Genomic DNA, 8131 nt, shown 5'->3' with positions numbered 1-8131 from the left:
ACCATCAAAGAAACAAATCGATTCCCTTTTTCTCGATAGATGAAAATCGAAAACAAGAGACAAAAGCCTTGCTCTTTTAATCATAAGGATTTGGCCAATATCGATAGAAATTACGATGTCGTCATGAATGGAGGAATGAGTTTTCTCATCTGAAAGCCAATTTTTTCATGTCTGATAGAAATATACTAATTCTACTTTCAACGCTTACATAATAATAGTTTATATTGACTTTCATTTGGTTTTTATTCAATGGACATAATACTGTAATGATTCACATAAGTACCAGAGTATCATAGTCATAAAGATACGTACAGTAAAGATACAACTTTCAGTTCTTATTAAATAAAGTATACTTTGAACAAATTTAATATTGTTCACGATAGATATCACTGTTTTCTTGTTTGGCAATTTTTCATTATTATAATTTTTTAGATCTATCAACTAAAAAAAGATATTCAAATGGAAAGAAGTATACGAAACAGACATCGTAAATGTGTTCAGATGTAGGTAATAAATTGCGTAATAAAGAAATATTCTCAAATGTTAATAAATTTGCTCTTTTTTTTGTCATTTCCATAGAAATGTTGGGATCTTTTGATACTAAATTGAGTACATTGATGAAAAATATAATACTATATGGGATACTAATAATGACAAATATCACTGTTCTCTTGTGTTGTCATTTTTCATTTGTTTTTTCAACTACTAACTAAAAGAAAATTGAAAAGGAAACAAAAAGCTCTAAATTTCATCTCACTAAGAAGAAACGTATTTTATGGAACAAATTATATGATAGGGAGATTAGGGTATACTAGATGGTCCAAAAATTCTCGAACGGCTTGCCAAAAATCTAGAAATTATAACTAACATAAAAAAAAAACAAAAATAGTGTCAGAAACTTTTGCGTTCAAATTAGAACTGACTAATTATCGACAGCTTATGTCATTAAATTTTAATCGTGATAGAAATAATTAACCAAGAATAATACAATGGTGTTGATTAATCATTTCCCTCTTTCAATTCTGGTGGCCAAACAAATGGAATCAATTTTTAACTGAATTTCTATTGTTTTTCTTCAATTTTTGAAGCACTAAGTCCTTGACGAAATTGAATAATTCAAAGCTTTCAATACAATTTTGCATTTTTTCGCCATCAATCTTTTTTAAACTATTATTCTATAATGCAAGATCACATCACATGCACACCTGAATTTAAATTGTCAGAAATGGAAGGCAGATAATAATCAACTTTTTATTTTCGGCGACTCCTTTTAAATAAAATGTTTTAACCCTCCTGAACTGGCGGGTAGAGCGGCGCGCCGCCGCAAACTACTCAACCTATAGGGCGCCACTGCAGTGCAAGCGAGACGTAAGAGATCTAGCCAGCTCAGGAGGGTTAATTGACATTTTATGAATCGAAAAAATGGACTTGCAAAAACATTGAGAAAACGTAGTAGAAAATATTAATATGAAAAAAATCCTATTAATACCTGCAGATTTCTGTGACGATGGCTTATCGTCTAAATCAACAACTTCCTGAGCAATTCCTTTTTTATCCACATGACTGCCAGCAGTCTCATGAGTTGATTGAGATGGGTAGTCGAGTCAGCTTTTGCCTTCACGTCAAATTCTGAACGAACCAGTTCAGAAATAATTTCTGTTTTACATGGCCCAAGTAATATTTCGTCGTTTTCTGTAAAAATCAATTTCGATTGAACTCTTAAGTTAGCCATTGATAATTCGTCAATGTTACTAAGAAATGATTGGCACTAATTACATGAATAAATGAACACATAAAAGCACAATAAGTGATTTTTTCTGAGAAAATAAGTGAAAAAAGTGAACTATTGAATAGAAATTGAATAAGAAAGAGTATCCATCCAATTTAGCGCTATAACTATAAATTAGTATCTCATAATTTTTTCTTGTTAATGTAAATTATCTCCGAGAACGTGAAAAGTGGTGGAAGCCATTTAAAAAAGATAATCTTCAGATGTTTTTCTTCAACTGGTTAAACAAATTATAAATCACTGAGTATCGACAACTTTAGAACGCAAAAATTTTTGACATTTTGTTTCATCAAACTCTAATCGCAATAAAAATAATTAACTATGAATAATCTAATCGTGATAAGTAATCATTGCCCTCTTTCAATTCTGATTGCCGAAAAAATTTAATTAATTTTTAACAGAATTTCTATTGTTTTTCTCATTTTACGATGCGATAAATCCTTGACAAAATTGAATAATTCAACGTTTGTAATATAGTTTCGCATTTTTTCGTCTTCAGCCTATTTGACACTAATATTCCATATTGCAATATTACACAACATGCAAATCGGGATTTCAATTATGAGACATGGAAGGCAGCTAATAATCAATTTTTCATTTTCTGTAATGCAGCTCGTATGACATTTTTCATTTTAAATCTTATGAATTGAAGAAAAATTCAGGATGTAAAAACATTGAAACTCCATAGTTTTTAATGGAAAAAAAACTCGACTCACGTGCTGTGAATTCAGTCACTTATCCTGGGTTCTTCGTCAACCAAATTTTCCGCAATTTGTAGAAAAAGTTCTTTCTGATGTGGAAAAATATAGTTATACTTGAAAAACAAACATAATTCGAATTCAATGAATGAGAAAACTCAGAGTATCTTAATTAATTTGTTTTCAGTATATACAAGAACAATTAATGATGAAGTTATCAAAATAACCATGTAGTATGATAACTGTTATCAAACTAACCGGATGGTGTTAAATAAGAGGTTAAAGACGAAATAAACTGTACTATCTCTCAAAATAAATAAATGTAATTGGATGATTACTTACCATGTAAGGCAATGAGTGAAGCACTTATTGAACGACTGCGATAATTAAAGAAAGATGTATGATTTTTTCTTTTAATCCTTTTAGATGAGAGGACAATGAACTGCCCCTTTTGTTGTTTTAACAGTGCATACATAATGATTTTTTCATTATTGTCAGTTCTGTTGAAATCACGGAAATTATCCTCAGCGTTTTTTTTCAATTTATGAATTAAATTATTTTATGATTGTAACGTGACATTTTTGTATGAGGGTTAAAAATGCCTATTACCTTCGCCCTTCTTCCCCTTCATCTAGTTAAACTCAAAAATACAAAAATCTATAGGCGCCAGGTAATTTTTAGCCGGAATTACCAAACCGGATGATTCTACAAAACCAATTCTAATTGATTCCAAAACCTCAAAAATTTACACAAAAAGGGAGAAAACTAGATTTCTGGGGAAAGGTAACGGTCCTGGGTTCGCTCAGTGTGCTAGGTTGTGGAGAGAGGGATGGATTTCAGGTGGAGACGGGTATTGGGTGGCCAAAACTACAAAAAAAGGAAAAGAAATCAACATCGTTCTTACGTGTTTCACTATTGAAATATGAGAATCACCAATTTTTCAAGAAAAAAGACATTTCAATTCTCTCAAAAAAAATATTAAAAAAGGGGAAAAAAATCTACAATTAATAACTAACAATACTGATAATAATAGTAATCATAATATTAATTCCGCACTCTGATAGGAAATAGTCTAATCTGACAAAAATATTCGAAGAAATTAATATCACCGATAAATACCTCAAATATGCCGAAATAAACATTTGGGGAGAGTAGAAATACACGCTAATCCCTAAATACTCGAGAATTCCGAGAATTGGGGGGAAAGGTATCCGAGCGACAATGGGAGCGAGAGAGACGAGAACGTATTCATCCATCGATTTTTCGTACCAGCCAAAACGGCTGAAATTCCGTAAAACTCAACTTGCCATAACTCGAAAATGGCAGAGTCAAAAATTACGAACCCTGAGACAAAATGTCCGGGAGAGTCTACCGAAGACAACAATACCCAAAAAATAATTTTCCCTCAATAATTAGCCGCCTGAGGTTAATTAATCTCCGAACGGAATTCTAAACGCTAAAATGCCCGCGTGAAGCGAGAATAGCCACGTGTAAACGTGGATGGGTATCTGAGGTGAGTCGAGAGTCGGGGGGAATTCCCCCTCGAGAAACACGGCATACACGCCAGCGAGAATGGGCTGGAAATCCATAAAAAAAACAAAAATGGAATATCCGGAAATCGGCAGAGCGAATTTTCGGAAACACTGAGATGAATTACTCAGGGAAGCCCCCCGAACACATTGATCCACAAACCCTAATTTTAATTAACTATCTACGCGAACCAAATCAATTAGAACACGAGTGGAATTTCTTACGCGCAAAAACCCACGTATAACGGGAATGGACGTGCTCTAGCAATTAAACGTGAGTAATTATCCCCTTGAATAATCCACCAAAAATCACGAAAACCACCCAATCATGAGTGAAAAAAAGGGGGGGAATCGGCACCTCACAATTTGGATTAAGCATCACAATCACCGTTTTAACGGAATAAAATGCGACGTACGGGGCTGAAGACCCCGTAGTCGAATAACTAAAAGCCGAAATGAATTCGGAAAAATAAATAAACCGAACGAAAAACTCACTTTGGGTTTCTTACCTCTCTTTGGGGTGTTCTTCGCCATCGTGTAAATCCAATAATCCAAAAGTGGGCACTATGATCCTAAGATAGGCACTGTACTGGCACTAGTTCCGGTGAGGTCAAGGGCCAACGCCGAACTGCCGAACTCACGAGCGTCTCGAGACACCTCAGAGCGCGGAATTCACCGCTCAATCACCCGAATTTTGATTGGTGCGGACACGCCCCTCGAAGGTGCGAATCTAACGACAATTAATCGCGACTCTCACGACCTGGTGCGATTATTCAAATCTCACCTAACTCTTCTCTAATCACCTAACACAAAACTAGTTCCTTTTCATTAATTATTACGCGAGACTAGGCCGAACTGATTGTCGTTCGGATAATTACGAAGGGTCTTTGGCGCTTCCCACGGATCGGATCTCCGGGATTTTCGGGGTTAAAAGACAAGTTACCGGCACTTGTTATGACTCCAATACTAATTCCTGCTCAACTCGTTTCTCTCATTAAAAACCCAAAGGCAACCTGGCGATTCCTGGAGACGATGGTTGCACTCGCTCCGAACGACCTTCCACCCAAAACAAAAACGTAACCAATTAACCCCTGAAAATCCAACGAAATTGGAGCGCCGGCATTTCAGCTGATTAACAATAGGGTGAACCCCATAAAAAGAACCGGATGACTCTATAATTTTGACCCTTCTTCACGATAATTTTTCTGGGCCCTCAAAGACGCGTAATTACTAATCTTTACTAATAAACGGAACCGTTAACTCTAACCGAAAATAAGCCACTCGGAAGTGGATAAGGGACTCACTCTCGCGCTCTAGGATTCTTACTCACGGATTTTAATTCAACGCTGTAGGAGTCTCGCTGTTTCCAGATCGTTTTTAGTGTTCCTAACNTCGGCATCTCACAATTTGGATTAAGCGTCACAATGCCCGTTTTGACGGAATAAAATGCGACGTACGAGGCTGAAGACCCCGTAGTCGAATAACTAAAAGCCGAAATGAATTCGGAAAAATAAATAAACCGAACTAAAAACTCACTTTGGGTTTCTTACCCCTCTTTGGGGTGTTCTTCGCCATCGTGTAAATCCAATAATCCAAAAGTGGGCACTATGATCCTAGGATAGGCACTGTACTGGCACTAGTTCCGGTGAGGTCAAGGGCCAACGCCGAACTACCGAACTCACGAGNCACATGTTCGTTACATTATCGAATATCGGGCGGTTATTATACTGGCCGGAATTCAATGCCCGCCAAGAGACTGCAGAAACCCGGTAACCAGTGTGTACATACTGCAAATAATTAAAATCATCAATTATCCCTCAGAAAACATAGGAATAAAATGGTGGCATCACATGACTGTTTCTATGTTTCGGCGGTAACTAACAAAGCATATGCCACTAAAAAATTCAGGTTTAAAAATTGTGGGATGACTCTTTTCATGTAACTTTCCGTTTTTTTTGTTATCTATAATTTTCAACATTTTACTTACTTATTGATAATCAGGGTGCACTTTTATGTCCCTCTGCACAAGCTGGAAAATGTTGATTATTTCTTCATAAAGAGAGTAGCAGATTAATTGTATCAATTATCGATTTATAGAACAATTCTTTAAATTAAATGAACAATCACTTTCTTGTTATTAGCAGTTAGTCATTATCTTATTTTTTTTAACGGACACTATCAATATACTTAAATAAGAAATAATAGTTTTTTCTAACCTAGGGAGGTAAAATAAAGGATCCCTGTCCATGTACAGAATTATCAGCCGAGCGGAAGGCGAGGTTGATAAGCACGTGGGTAGGGATCCTTTATTTTACATCCCGTGGTTAGAACATCATTTTCCGTTCCGGCGTATGTGCAAAGTCAGATTTCCCTCCCGTGAAACGCCTATCCCCATGCTCCTATTTTCTCCCATTACAGCATATAGCCATATAAGCATAAAATATAATTGTATTGATTTGAACCATGATATTCGAAGATATCATGCTTCAAATTCGGAATTCATTATTCGGAATTGGGATTTTCTAACGATACGAAGTGTTTACAAATTTTAAAATACATCAAAGCCACGATTATTGAACAAAAGAACAGTGGAATGAAAATTAAAACCATCCTTCAATGATTTTCTTTTTTTCAATTATCTTGAAACAACCTATTCAAAATATTATCAAAACTAACAAAATTAATTAATGCCTGATTAATGAATGAATGATTTTAATTAATGCGAATGGATATGGCACAACAATACTTACATTTGGGAAAAAGGTATGATTTAATTGCAATGGTTTATTAGGGAAGAATTAAATGAAAACTTTTCCATATACATACGCACATCTATACGTACGGATGGACAAGATATAACAATTCCATTTTTTAACTTTTTTAACTATGGAGTAAAAAAAATAAATAAAGTCTAAGAGAATTAGAATTTAGAGAGAAAACTTTTCCGCTTCACCCAGCCGGGAATCGAACCCGGGTCTCCCAGATACGCGCCGGGCACTCTTACCGACTAAGCTACCGGGAACCACAAAAATTCACTTTCAAATTATCTCTCAAATTATTAATGGGTCGATACGACATGAAAAATTCAAAACTTACATTTGAATGATTACAATATTTCCATGGGGAAAAAAATTTCAATGGGGAAGCGGCTAGGTGCGAGCCTAGTGTGCGAAAGGTTGTGAGTTCGATTCCCCGTGGAACCGAGTTTTTCAACCGGAGGCTCCGGCGAGCGGGAGGTCGCTAATATAGTGACCGCCTGTACCGGCATGGGTTTTCTGTGGTTTCCCATGCTATTCCTATGCTCTATAGGAGTGCGAATGCGGTGCAGTGTAGAATCCACAGCCGCATGCATATGGTTGGATAGGGCCGATTAGCCAATCAGAGGGCAGAAAGGGCCGGAATATAAAAAAAAAAAATTAAGTTTCAATTGTTTTGAATCGTATTCAAGCAGTCATTTTGGATACGTGTTATATTAGTCATAAACGAGATGATCAAAATTATTCTTCAAATGAAAGGCGGGTCTTTAAATTTTTTCTCAATTTGTCAAAGCGAGAAGTTTGCAAAAATTTTCCAATTCTTTAAAATTCATAGGAAAATTTTCAAATTTTGACAATTTCTGACTTTGATAAATTGACAAAAAAATAAGAGCCTCCCCTTTAAAAGTAAAAAAAATTGGTCTGGGTTGTTAGTCGCTCGCTTCGCTCGCTCCCATTGCGGGTGCTTTCGAGTGGGTGTGACCCATTACGGGTCGAACCAATAACTCCCCGACCAATTCCCTTTTTTTGTACTTATTCTTTTTTTTCGAGAGGAATATTTCCATCGCCAATTTTTCTCGATAACGCGAGTACATTTTTGTTAGAACCTTTTTTGTAGAGCTGTAAAGAACCTATAAAATGATCTTATGAAAATTTTGCTTCTAAGATTAATCTCCAAGATATTCTAAAAAAACTCGTTTTTCACCAACATTTTCACGTTTTTGGGGGGGAGGGGATGGGAGGATTTCGCTCCCAACCGAATCAAAATAATTCAAATTTCAATGTGATGATTTTTGAAAATTGCTAAATCTCAGGAATTAATTGACCGATTGGGTCGATGGCGTTCAGGGGGGGGGGTGC

The sequence above is a fragment of the Diachasma alloeum genome, unplaced genomic scaffold (genome assembly GCF_001412515.2).
Source record: "Diachasma alloeum isolate Michigan unplaced genomic scaffold, Dall2.0 Dall_scaffold_00424, whole genome shotgun sequence".
Lineage (NCBI taxonomy): Eukaryota > Metazoa > Arthropoda > Insecta > Hymenoptera > Braconidae > Diachasma > Diachasma alloeum.
This window is presented reverse-complemented; position numbering follows the sequence as displayed.